At 39.8% G+C, this 13,828-nt stretch overlaps 1 protein-coding gene and 1 non-coding gene across 6 annotated transcripts in view; one reads left to right on the top strand and one right to left on the bottom strand.

The window, feature by feature from the left end:
- SPIDR (scaffold protein involved in DNA repair) overlaps positions 1-13,828 on the bottom strand; it is a 455,986-nt gene that overhangs the window by 150,103 nt on the left and 292,055 nt on the right. The gene's annotated exons all lie outside the window — the stretch shown is intronic.
- LOC133758918 (U6 spliceosomal RNA) lies at positions 12,252-12,358 on the top strand. The gene has a single exon (XR_009865824.1). It is a non-coding gene; the product is annotated as a U6 spliceosomal RNA (small nuclear RNA).

Below are 13,828 nucleotides of genomic sequence, written 5' to 3' on the forward strand. Positions count from 1 at the left end.
GCTGGCGCATTGCGCTGATCCGAAGCCAGGAGCCAGGTGCTTCTCCTGGTCTCCCATGGGGTGCAGGGCCCAAACACTTGGGCCACAGCAGAGAGCTGGCCTGGAAGAGGGGCAACCGGGACAGAATCTGGCACCCCAAATGGGACTAGAACCCGGTGTGCCGGCGCTGCAGGTGGAGGATTAGCCTATTGAGCTGCGGCGCCAGCCTGGGCTTCCATTCCTAACAGGCTATAAGGAGGAACTGCAATAGCCAAGTCAGAATGCAGTGACAGAGGCAGCAAGCTAGTTCAACCCTGCAGGATTGCAATGAGTACCCTGTTCACTGTGACATGGAGACCACCTGTGGGCCTGCACATCACCCAACTTGACAGTAATAACTAAGTACTCCTCTCTATCCTCTGGGGTAGTACCAGAGGAAGACTAGCTAAGAGTTAGGGCTTTCACCAATGTCCAGCAGTACTGAAGATGCCCTCTACTCTGATCCCTCAGTGGAATCCATATGAGGAGCAGCAGTACAGCATCTCTGGCTTTCCAGCCAGGTTGGTATCAGCAGAAGCCTCGCAGGGAGCTGCAACTCATACCTCTTTACAGCAGGAACAGCACAAGTGTCAAGTGAGAAATCTGAACTTCTACCACTATCAGATAGTAACAACCCTCATCCTCTGACCTTACACCAATGTCAGATGAAGCCACTTAAAAATGTTTCAAATAAGATACAAAGTCTCACAACATCTTGCTCTAAATGTCCAGGTTTCTATCTAAGATCCCTTGTTATATTAGAACCAGGAAAAAAAAAATTCAACTGAGTGAAAAAAGAAAATTAATAGATACCAATGCTGAAATGACACAAATGTTAGAATTATCTGACAAAGATTCTTCTTCTTTTTCTTTTTTTAAAGATTTATTTATTTGAAAGTCAGAGTTAAACACAGAGAGAGAAGGAGAGGCAGAGAGAGAGAAAAGTCTTCAATTTGCTGGTTCACTCCTCAACTGGCAACAGCTGGAGCTGCGCTGATCCAAAGCCAGGAGCCAGGAGCTTCCTCTGGGTCTCCCACGTGGGTGCAGGGGCCCAAGGACATGGGCCATCCTCTACTGCCTTCCTAGGCTATAATAGAGAGCTGGATCGAAAGTGGAGCAGCTGGGACTCCAACTGCCGCCTATATGGGATGCCGGCACTACAGGTGGCAGCTTTACCTGCTACTCCACAGTGCTGGCCCCTGACGTAGGTTCTAAAGCAGCATTAAAGCAGCTATTCAGTAAGACTTTATGAATTTGAGACAAATGAAAAACTAGAAAGTTTCAGAAAGAAATAAGATATTTCTTTTTTAAAAAAAGATTTATTTATTTATTTGAAAGAGTTACAGAGAGAGGAGAGGCAGAGAGAGAGGGGTCTTCCATTTTATGGTTCACTCCCCAATTGGCCACAACATCCAGAGCTGCGTTGACACGAAGCCAGGAGCTTCTTCTGGGTATCCCACCTGGGTGCAGGGGCCCAAAGACTTGGGCCACCTTCCACTGCTATCCCAGGCCATAGCAGAGATCTGGGAAGGAAATAAGCAGCCGGGACTAGAACCGGTGCCCATATAGGATGCCAGCACTTCAAGCTAAGGCTTTAACCTGCTGCGCTACAGCGCCGGCCCCAAGATATTTCTTAAAAATAAATGTTTCTGGCCAGTGCAGTGGCTCACTTGGCTAATCCTCCGCCTGTGGCACCAGCACCCGGGTTCTAGTCCCGGCTGGGGCGCTGGTTCTGTCCCGGTTGCTCCTCTTCCAGTCCAGCTCTCTGCTGTGGCCAGGGAGGGCAGTGGAGGATGGCCCAAGTGCTTGGGTCCCTGCACCCACATGGGAGATCGGGAAGAAGTACCCGGCTCCTGGCTTTGGATCAGCGAAGCGCCAGCAGTAGGGCCATTAGGGGAGTGAACCAACGGAAGGAAGACCTTTCTCTCTGTCTCTCTCTCACTGTCTATAACTCTCTCTGTCTCTCTCTTTCACTGTCTAACTCTGCCTGGCCAAAACAAACAAACAAACAAAAAACAACAACAACAAAAAAGAATGTTTCCCTCTTTCCAAAACCCCAAACTAATACTATTAAAAAACTCAATGGGTAGATTCAACAGCAGAATGCAGAAGAAAAAAAATAATGAATGAACTTGAAGATAAAACAATAGAAATAGTTCAATAAAGGTAAAGTAGACAGCAAAAACAAAAGGAAAAGAGTATCAAAATCTTTGGGAAGGAAGAAATAAAAACAGAAAGATACAGATATATACACTAGGCTTTCTTACTTCAGATTTCTAATTACTGTTCGGGGCTGGCACATAAACTGTAACACTGTCTGATGTAGTTCTAAATGTATTCAGAGAAGCAGGGCCAGCACTGTGGCACAGCGGGTAAAGCTGCCACCTGCAGTGCCAGCATCCCATATGGGTACTGGTTCGTGTCCTAGCTGCTCCACTTCCAATCCAGCTCTCTGCTATGGCCTGGGAAAGCAGTAGAGGATGATCTGAGTCCTTGGGGCCCTGCACCTGCATGGGAGACCCAGCAGAAGGTCCTGTGTTCGGATTGGCACAGCTCCAGCCATTGAGGCCAACTGGGGAGTGAACCAGCGGACAGACGACCCCTCTTTCTCTGCCTCTGCTTCTCTCTCTGTGTAACTCTGACTTTCAAATAAATATATAAATCTTTAAAAAAGTGCATGTAGAGAAAATATTAAAGATAATCATATTGTAAATAGGAAGGGTAAGGGAATATGATCAGGGCCACCATTGTAGCACAACAGATTAAGCCATTGCTTGTGATGCTGGTATCCTAATTGCTGGTTTCAGTACAACTGCTCTGCTTTAGATTCAGCTCCTTGCTAAAGCACCAGGGAAAGTAGCAGAAGATGGCCCAAGTGTCTGGGCCCTGGCCACCTATGTGGGAGGCCCAGGTGGAGATCCTGGATCTTTTCTTCAACCTGGCCCAGCCTTTGCGGTGGTGGTTATTTAGTAAATGAACCAGCAGATGGAAGGTCTCTCTCTCCCACTCCCTGACAACACACACTCCTTCTCAGTCACTTTGAATGTCTTTCAAACAAAAAAAATTTTTTTAAAGTGGAAATATTAAGAGAGGTATGGTTTATACACTTCACATAAACTGTTAAAATAGCCCAGTGGGCTTTGATAACTTAAGTACATATAATGTAATGCCTAGAACAACCAACAAAATAGTTATGAAAAGATACATACACAAAAAGATAATTGAAAATGAATCTTGATGTGAATGGGATGGTTGTGGGTGGGCAGAAGGTTATGGGGGGGAAAGCCACTATAATTCAAAAGTTGTACTTTGAAAATTTAAATTTATTAAATAGCAGTTTAAAAAGATACATACACAAAAGCATTATAAATAAACAAAAGTAAAATTCTAAAAAATACTCAAGTGACCCACATGGAGCCAGGAAAAGGAAAACAGAAATGAAAAGAGAGAGAACAAGAAAGAGAAAACAAAAAGTAAATAGGTAGACCTAAGTTCTAATGATGGTCTAAATAAAACAATTAAAAATGAGATTGGCAAAGTAGATTCCAGAACATGATCCATCCATATGGTTTTACAATAATCTCATTATAAATATGGAGATATAGACAGGACAAAAGCAAAAGGATGGGGAAAATATCTCATGTAATCATTGATCAAAAGATAGTGGGGAGGAGGGCTACATTATTATCTGGTGACATTGTTCTGAAACCAAAGAATGTTACAGATGCAGAGAAGGGCAATACATAATGATAAAAAGATCAAACCACCAAGAAGAAATAGCAATATTATATGTATATGCAACTAAATGACATAGATTCTAAATAAATGAAGCAAAAATTATAAACCTGAAAGAATAAATATATAACCAAAGTTGGAGATATCAGTATCTCTCTATCAACATTTGACAAAACAACTTAGATCGTCTGCATGGAGACAGAAGAGCACAACACTATCATCAATTAATATAATCCACCTTACATTATAGAACAATCCATGCAACAAAATATATTCTTTTCAGGTACCTATATAAAACATTATGGGCCATAGAACAAATCACAACACATTTAAAAGAATTGAAATCATAGAGTGTGTTCTCTGATTGCAGAATCAAAACAAAATCAATACCAGAAAGACAGCACAAACATTTCCAAACACTTGCAATTAACAGATTTCTGTGGAAAGTGTTGTGGCACAGTGGGTCAGGCTACCACTAAGATACCTGTATCCCATTTAGGAGTGCCTGGGATTGAATCCTGCCTCTGCCTCTGCTTCCAATCTGGTTTCTTGCTAATATGCCTGAGAAGCAGCAGATGATGACTCAAGTACACAAGTCTCTGTTGCCCACATTAAAGGTACAGATAGAGTCCCTGGCTCCTGGTTTCAGCCTTGTTCTGTCCTGGATACAGGCATTTGGGGACTGAACCAGAGAATGGAAGACAACTCTCTTCATTATTCTGCCTTTCAAATAAATAAATAAACATTAAAAAAATTATCTTCCCCCGCATTTCTATGAGGTAATCCATGAGTCAAAAAGGAAGACTTGACAAAATGAAATGAACTGAATACAATGCAAATTACTATAAAAATCTGTGAAGGTCAGCCTGGCCCAACCCTGGCTGTTACGGCCATTTGGGGAGTGCTCTCTTTATCTTTCTTTATAACTCTAGTTTTCAAATCAAAACAAATAAATTAAAAAAAGAGGTCATTTTAGAAAAGAGGGAGGTGGCGGTGCTGTGGTGTAGCGGGTTAACACCCTGGCCTGAAGTGTCAGCATCCCACATGGGCACCGGTTCTAGTCCAGGCTGCTTCTCTTCCGATCCAGCTCTCTGCTATGGCCTGAGAAAGCAGTAGTAGATGGCCCAAGTCTTTGGGCCCCTGCACCCACGTGGGAGACCTGGAAGAATCTCCTGGCTCCTGGCTTCCGATAAGTGCAACTCTGGCCGTTGCGGCCGTCTGTGGAGTGAAACAATGGATGGAAGACCTCTCTCTCTGTCTCTACCTCTCTCTGTAACTCTGTCTTTCAAATAAATTAAATAAATCTTTTTTTTAAAAAAGACAGAACATCTCAAATCAATAATCTAAGGTCTATAGGGGTGGCATAAACGGAAGGAAGGAAGTTGATATAATTAGAAAAGGATAACAGAAACCATCATGGTGTTAATGGAATTGTTCAGTATATTGACTGAATGGATGCTGATATTCTGGTTGTGATACTGCACTGTAATTTTATAAAATGTGTCACTGGAGTGAACTAGATAAAAATTATTCAACTGATATATCTACATTATTTCACACAGCGACATGTGAAGGTACAACTACCTGAAGATAAAAAAGGCTAATGAAAAATATAATTGAAAGATAGCAGAATAGGGAGGGAGCTTATTGTTCTAGTCTAGGGGAAGATAAGCATTGGAATGAGGCAAGACCAGACTGCAGCAGTCAAAGTCACTGGCAATAAGTCTGCAAGAAGAGCCTGTATGAATCTAGCTTGGAGCCCTGTGGGGGACAGTGTACCTGGGAAACTAGAGGGAAAAAAGGGGGCACGTTTCTCTCTCTCTGAACACCTGGCACCAGTGTCCTGTAACTAGACAAGAAAGGGCAGATGCCATTTTGCACATATAGACATATGTAACAGCTGCACTGGTTCATATCCATGTGCCCAGGAACCAGCTGAGAGGAGACACCTTAATCTGGCTGGGAAAATTGACAGGAGGCTGGATGCTCATGACTATGGGAGCCTTGTGTGTTGAGAGACTGTGAAAACACTGTGGCTGCGTTGAAGGGTGAAGAATTAAAAGAAATTTGAAACAAAAAATACAATACACAAGATCAGCAAAACAAAGAGCTGCTTTTTTGAAAAAATAAAATTGACACACCATTGGCTCAACTAACAAAAACAAGAGGGAGAAGACCTAAATAAATAAAATTAGAGACAAAAAGGAAATTTAACATCAGACACCACAGAAATAAAAAGAATCATAAGAAATTACTACAGAGATGTAAGCCAACAAATTAGGAAACCTAGAAGAAATGGATAGATTCCTAGACACATATAATCTACCTAAATTGAGCCAAGAAGACACAGAAAATCTAAATAGACTAATAATCAATACGGAAATAGAATCAGTAATAAAGACATTCCCAAAAAAGAAAAGCCCACGACTGGATGGTTTCATTGTTGAATTCATTTAAAGAAGAACTAATTCTAATTCTTTTCAAGCTATTCAAAACAATTGAAAGGGAGGAAATCCTCCCAAACTCCTCCTATGAGCCAGCATCACCTCAATTACTAAACCTGAAAAAGATACAACAGAGAAAGAGAACTACAGACCAATTTCCCTAGTGAATATAGATGTAAAAGTTCTTAACAAAATACCAGCCAATCAAATCCAACAACATATCAGAAAGATCATTCACCTGGACCAAGTGGGATATATCCTGGGTATGCAAGGATGGTTTAAAACTGGCAAATCAATCAATGTGATACATCACATTAACAAAGTGAAGAACAATAAAATTATGATTACCTCAATAAATGCAGAAAAAGCATCTGATAAAACACAACACCCTTTCATGATGAAAACCTTAGGCAAATTGGATATAGAAGGAACATTACTCAACAAAATCAAGGCAATTTATGATAAACCTACAGACAAAATCTTATTGAATAGGGAAAAGTTGGAAGCATTTCCACTGAGATCCAGAACTAGACAAGGATGTCCACGCTCACCACTGCTATTCAGCATAGTACTGGAAGTTTTAGCCAGAGCCATTAGGGAAGAGAAATAAATCAAAGGGATACAAATCAGGAAGGAGGAAGTCAAACTATCCCTATTTGCAAATGACATGATTCTATATATAAGGGATCCAAAAGACTCCAAGAGACTATTTGTACTCATAGAACAGTTTGGTAAAGTGGCAGGATATAAAATCAACACACAAAAATCAATAGCCTTTGTACATACAGACAATGTCATGGCTGAGAAAGAACTTCTAAGATCAATACCATTCACAATAGCTACAAAATAATCAAATGCCTTGGAATAAATTTAACTAAGGATGTCAAAGAGCTCTACAATGAGAATTATAAAACATTAAAGAAAACAAATAGAAGACACAAAAAATGGAAAAATCTTCCATGTTCATGGATTGAAAGAATCAACATCATCAAAATGTCCATACTACTGAAAGCAATTTACAGATTCAGTGTGATACCAATCAAAATATCAAGGACATTTTTCTCAGATCTAGACAAAATGATGCTGAAATTCATATGGAAATGCAGGAAACCTCAAATGGCTAAAGCAATCTTATACAATAAAAATGAAGCTGGAGGCATCACAATACCAGATTTTAAGACATAGTACAGGGCAGTTATAATCAAAACAGCCTGGTACTGGCACAAAAAAAGATGGATAGACCAATGGAACAGAATAGAAATGCCAAAAATCAGCCTACACATCTACAACCAACTTATATTTGACAAAGGAGCTAAAACCAATCCCTGGAGCAAGGACAGTCTCTTCAACAAATGGTGCTGGGAAAATGGGATTTTCATATGCAGAGGTATGAAGCAAGACCCCTACTTCACACTTCACATAAAAATCTACTCAAAATGGATTAAAAATCTAAATCTACAATCCAATACCATCAAATTATTAGAGAACATTGGGGGAAACTCTACAAGACATTGGCACAGGCAAAGAGTTCTTAGAAATGACCCCAGAGGCACACACAATCAAGGCCAAAATTGACAAATGGGATTACATCAAATTGAGAAGCTTCTCTACTGCAAAAGAAACACTCAGGAAAGTGAAAAGGCAACCAACTGAATGGGAGGAATTATTTGTTAACCATGCAATTGATAAAGGATTAATAACCTGAATATATGAAGAGATCAAGAAAGTCAACAACAAAACAAATAACCAAGGTAAGAGATGGGCAAAGGACTTAGACAGTTTTCAAAAGAGGAAATCCAAATGGCCAACAGATACATGGAAAAATGTTCAGGATCACTAACCATCAGGGAAATGCAAATCAAAACCACAATAAGGTTTCACCTCACCCCAGTTAGAATGGTTCTTATACAGAAATCAACAAATAAATACTGGGCAGGACGTGGGGAAAAAGGTACCCAAGGGAAATGAAATCAGCATAAAAAATTTATTTGTATTCCCATATTTACTGCAGCTCAATTCACAATAACTAAGATGGAAACACCCCAAATGTCCATCAACTGAAGAATGGATAAAGAAATTATGGGATAGGTACATCATGGAATACTACACAACAATAAAAAATGAAATACTGTTGTTTGAAACAAAATGGATGAAACTGGAAAATATCATACTTAGTGAGTAAGCCAGTACAAAAAAGGACAAATAACATGTGTTCTCCTAACAGAGCAGCTAAAAGGTAATCTCTAGAAGTGAAATTGACACTTTAAACAGCCCTTGTCTTGACTGTTGAACATTTTTTTCGTAGTATTTGTTGAACTCTTTACTTAGTATAGAGCTAATTGTATGTGCATAAAGTTAATTGAAAAGAGACCTTAGTAAAAAGTAGGAATGGGATTAAGAGAGGGAGGAGGAAGAGAGGTGAGAGTGTGGCTGGGAAGATGGGTACAGTGGGAAGAATCTCTATGTTCCTAAAGTTATATTTATGAAATACAATAAATTTGTATTCCTTAAATAAGATGTTTCTGGGAAAAAATTAATTGAAATCTATAATATTTGTCAATGTAAATTAACAACCCTCAAACTCACTTTATTGGTCAATTAAGATCTTGAGGTTTCTAGTCTTTAAGATTTTCTTATACTAAGCAAAAATACTAGTTAACAAAGGTCAATATCTAATTTGTCTGATCATCAGTACAAATTATGCAAGTATAAGTTTAAGCTTTATGCAAAATGTTCTAGTATTCCAATTTCCCTTCTCAAAGACAAAAGGTTTATTTATAGTTTCATATTCTGTGTTTTGGGCTCAGGTTACCTAACGTGGAGCATGTACAAACACGTGTAAGGTTTGTACTCGTTTCTGTCTTTTCAAGAATGAGACTTATGTTTTCTTCTAGATTGTACTTTATCCTAATCTAGACAGATTTCTTAGTATCTACTATATTTCCATTCAATACCAATTTGACATGGTAATATTTTAAGCCTATAGTGTATAGGGATAGTAACCCAGAGATAAGAGATAGGAGAGAGGAGAGAGGAAGAGAGGGAGAAAGGGAGAGAGGGAGAGAGGGAAAGAGGGAGAGAGGAGAGGAGAGGAGAGGAGAGGAGAGGAGAGGAGAGGAGAGGAGAGGAGAGGAGAGGAGAGGAGAGGGGAGGGGAGGGGAGGGAAAGGGAAGGGAGGGGAGGGGAAGGAAGGGGAGGGGAAAGGAAGGGAGGGGAGGGGAGGGAAGGTTACTAACAAAATGGAGGAAGCTGGAAAACATCATGCTGAGTGAAATAAGCCAGTCCAAAAGGGACAAATACCATATTTCTCCCTGATAGATGGCAACTAAACAAGCATCTAAAATGATACCCATTGAAGTGAAATGGACACTATGAGAGACAATGACATGATCAGCCCTTGTCTTGACTGTTGAGGAACAACTTACTATTTTATTCCTTTTAGTATTTTTGTCGTTGTTGTTGTTGTGGCTAAGTGAAATGGACACTATGAAAGACAATCACAGGATCAGCCCTTGTCTAGACTGTTGAGGAACAACTTACTATTTTATTCCTTTTAGTATTTTTGTTGTTGTGGTTGTGGTTGTTGTTGCTCTGTTTGTTCTACATAAGACCACTGGTTGAACTCTGTAATCAATGCACAATCATTCTTAGGCGTTTAAAATTAACAGAAAAGTGATCTCTATTAAACATAGGAGTGGGAATAAGAGAGGGAGGAGATATATAGGTTGGCACATGCTCACTCGGACTTAACCTCCAATGGTGGAACTAGAAATGTGCCAAGGGATTTCAAATCAATCTTACCAAGGAGGCAGGTACCAATGCCAGCGCACTTGGTAAAGTGATAAGTATAAATACACAACCGATCAACAAGATAGGGTATGTGTTGAAGAGATTTCACAAATAAGACCAGTGTAAGCAAATAATGAAGGATAGAATTAAAAGGGAGAGAATGATCCTGTGGGGGAAGCAGGACACACAGCAGACTTATAGAATGGCAAATGCCCAAAACACCACTCTTGCCTCAGAATCAACCCTTGGGACATTCGGATCTGGCTAAAAGGTCCATGAGAGTCTCACAGGCATGGAAAGCCATGACACGATGGCAAAAAACAATCTAAATGAAAGACCCTGGTGAACAAGAGCCCAGCAGAAAGAACAGGCCATCAAGGAAAGAGGCGCCTTTCTCTGAAGGGAGGAAGGAATCTCCACTGTGACACGGCCTTGACTAAACAAGTTCAGAGTTGGTGAACTCAAGGGACTTCCATAGCCTAGACAGCTCATAGCAAGAGTCTCGGGTGATTGCTGACGTCATAAATAAGAGTGCCAACTGTTAAATCAACAACGGGAGTCACTGGGTACATGCTCCCCACGTAGGATCTCTGTCCTTAATGTGTTTTACTATGAAACGTAAAAACACTACTAGTCGAATAATACCCTATACCTTGTGCGGTTGTGTGAGTGCAGCCTGTTGAAATCCTTGCTTAGTATATACTAAGTTGATCTTCAGTATATGAAGGTAATTGAAAATGAAACTCGATGAAGGGCGGGATGGGAGAGGGAGAGGGGAGGGCCACGGGAGGGAGGGAGGTTGGGGGGGGGGAGCCACAACAATACAAAAGTTGCACTTGTAAATTCACATTTATGAAATAAAAAATAAAAAAACAAAGAAAATTTCAAATTCTCCTACAAGTGTATGACAGAATTGATCAGAAGCATAGTGCCGAAATACAAAGGGCTACGAACAGAATAAAAATTTAATTATTTGCTTTGAAAAAAAAAAAAAAGATTGCTTTAGCTATTCAGAGTCTCCTATACTTCCATATGATTTTCAGCATAATTTGTTCTACATCTGTGAAGAATGTCTTTGGTGTTTTGATTGGAATTATACTGAGACTATAAATTGCTTCTGGTATTATGGACATATTAATGATATTGCTTCTTCCAATCCATGTGAAATGTCTTCTTCTATTACATTAATATTTTGTAATTTTCATTATAGAGATATTTGACATCATTGGTTAAATATATTCCAAGGTATTGAAAAGAAAGTAAATGAGTAGAGGCAGGCAAAGTGTTTGAAGACAATGCAGATCCTGCTACACATAGCCAGAGGGAAGAAAGATGTCATAGGCTTCCAGCTTTTTAGTTTTTTCAAGTTAATTTTTAAAATATGTTAAATACTACTGAATACTGAAGAAGAAAGTACCAGATAAAGTTTATGTATGTAATGAGAACTTGACAGTATATAAAATTCCAATATTAGAACTGTGTTAATGCTTAATGCCACTCTTCTTAACTCAAGTTAATTTAATTAGTCTAGAATAGAATAATTTGTAAGTAATAATATTAGTTTAGATCCACAGGATCATAATTTCTGAAATACAACCTGAATGATATTTAGAGTATGATTCAGCATAATGTGGGAAGTCTGAAATTTTATTCCAAGATATAACTTCGTAGACCCATATAATCTGGGAAACTAGTTCACATAATAGCAATTCTACATAAAATAGACAAGGCTAGTGGATATTAGATCTTAAAATCAGTTTACAATAAGCCTGCTTGGATTTTACTCTTTTATAGCCACTTGGGAAAGGTGAGCTCAGTGCTATGGAACTAGTCTCCAATCAATTGAGTGGGAAGTATCACCACAATAGAAGCGACTGTGGCTGAAATATGATTTCCCAACGAACAGGAGCATTTGGGGCTTCCCCAGGGAGGCTGACAGCTGGGGCTGCCAGGGCCAAGGTGTCTGAAAGAAGAATGGGATACACACAGCATGAAGGGCTGCCTGGGGCAACCACTACACTTTGGAGCCAATGGAATGAACAAGTGTGCTCCATTATCACAGAGTTTCTGCAGGAAAATTCCTATGTGTTGTTTCCTTTACTGGCAGATGGACGGAGCTATGGCTTTTAAAACTCCACATCTACAACATCAGTGCTATTTTTCTACATAGCATGATGTTTCAATATCTTTTTACACCAGTCCAATTCTAACTGATGTGGCCTTTATTGTTATTTTTTAAGATGTATTTTACTTATTTGAAAAGCTGTGCTCGCTTCGGCAGCACATATACTAAAATTGGTATGATAAAGAGAAGATTAGCATGGCCCCTGCGCAAGGATGACACGCAAATTCGTGAAGCGTTCCATATTTTTAAGGCCGGCACCGCGGCTCAATAGGCTAATCCTCCACCTGCGGTGCCGGCACACGGGGTTCTAGTCCCGGTTGGGGCACCGGATTCTGTCCCGGTTGCCCCTCTTCCAGGCCAGCTCTCTGCTGTGGCCCGGGAGTCCAGTGGAGGATGGGAGACCTGGCTCCTGGTTTCAGATCTGCGCGGTGAGCTGGCCGCAGCGGCCATTGGGGGCTGAACCAACAGAAAAGTAAGACCTTTCTCTCTGTCTCTCTCTCTCTCACTGTCCACTCTGCCTGTCAAAAAAACACAAAAAAACAACAAAAACCCCCGAGACCAGTGAAGGAAAATCATGTGAAATATCCTTTCATTTTTCTGTCACTGTCAACATGTGAAATGCCCTGTTAACAATTTGCTTCAGGAAGTCTCAGGTTTGTGAGATATGTTTACTTTTATTTTCCTACTAATTAAGTTTTATCAAATTTCTTCTGTGTTTAGCGACTCATAAAATTAATAACAATTATGCAGTAGATGTGGAGATAGGGTATAACAATTATGCAGTAGATGTGGTACAGAGAGGGGTCCTCCACTGGGTGCCCATTCTATGGGAGTCTTTTTTTTAAAAACTGGTTGATTAATTTTGAAGAGAAAACCCAGTTATTTGCTCAAAAACATGATCCTACTTAATTATTGTATCATCACATTAAGTTCTCAGATTTAATTCTGGTTTTATAGATTTACTAACATCTACTTAGGGAAACACTATTGTTCAATTCAGGCTATCACTTAAAAAATCACTCTGAAAGTGAAGATGCCTGGATTGCCCTCAAACTTCCTGAAAACCCATTAGAATCTGGTCCCAGGTGGCTAATTGAGAGGGCATCCATACAGTGTGTAGACATACTCTAGGAAACACCTGCATGCATGTACTATTGGAGCTACAACAGGAGGAATGTGGGCTTCTCCATACTAAGTTCACCCTTTTTAGAACACTGCCAGTGAACGTTGGCTGGCAAGTACATCAATGCCTGAAAAGTAAGTGATTTTGGGATGAACATCACCATTCTTTTGGTTTAGGAAAAGCTGTTTTTTGCTCTGGGCTGAGAGCACTTTTCACAGTTAGCATGTTCAAGTGTCTGTCTCTACAAATCTTAAACTTCTAGAATGCAGCATCTGTCTTTTTATCTTTTTTAAGTGCTTCACTGTAATCGGACATGTTCAAGGGATTCATTAACAAATGTTTGTTTCATTGACAAATATGCAATTGGCCATCATATCCAAAGGTTCTATATTCTTGGGTTCCACCAACTGTGGATGGAAATTTAAAAAATTGCATCAGTGCCTAACATGTGTATATGAATTACACCTTCAGTTATCTCAAATTAGTTACTGTCTACTGCCTAGAAAATACTGGGGTTATTTAATATTACTTCTCCAGGCCCATTATCCTTTTCTTCATATATATCAGTAACAATTATAGGTTATTAGTAACAAA

Source organism: Lepus europaeus, chromosome 4 (assembly GCF_033115175.1).
Source record: "Lepus europaeus isolate LE1 chromosome 4, mLepTim1.pri, whole genome shotgun sequence".
Classification (NCBI taxonomy): Eukaryota; Metazoa; Chordata; class Mammalia; order Lagomorpha; family Leporidae; genus Lepus; species Lepus europaeus.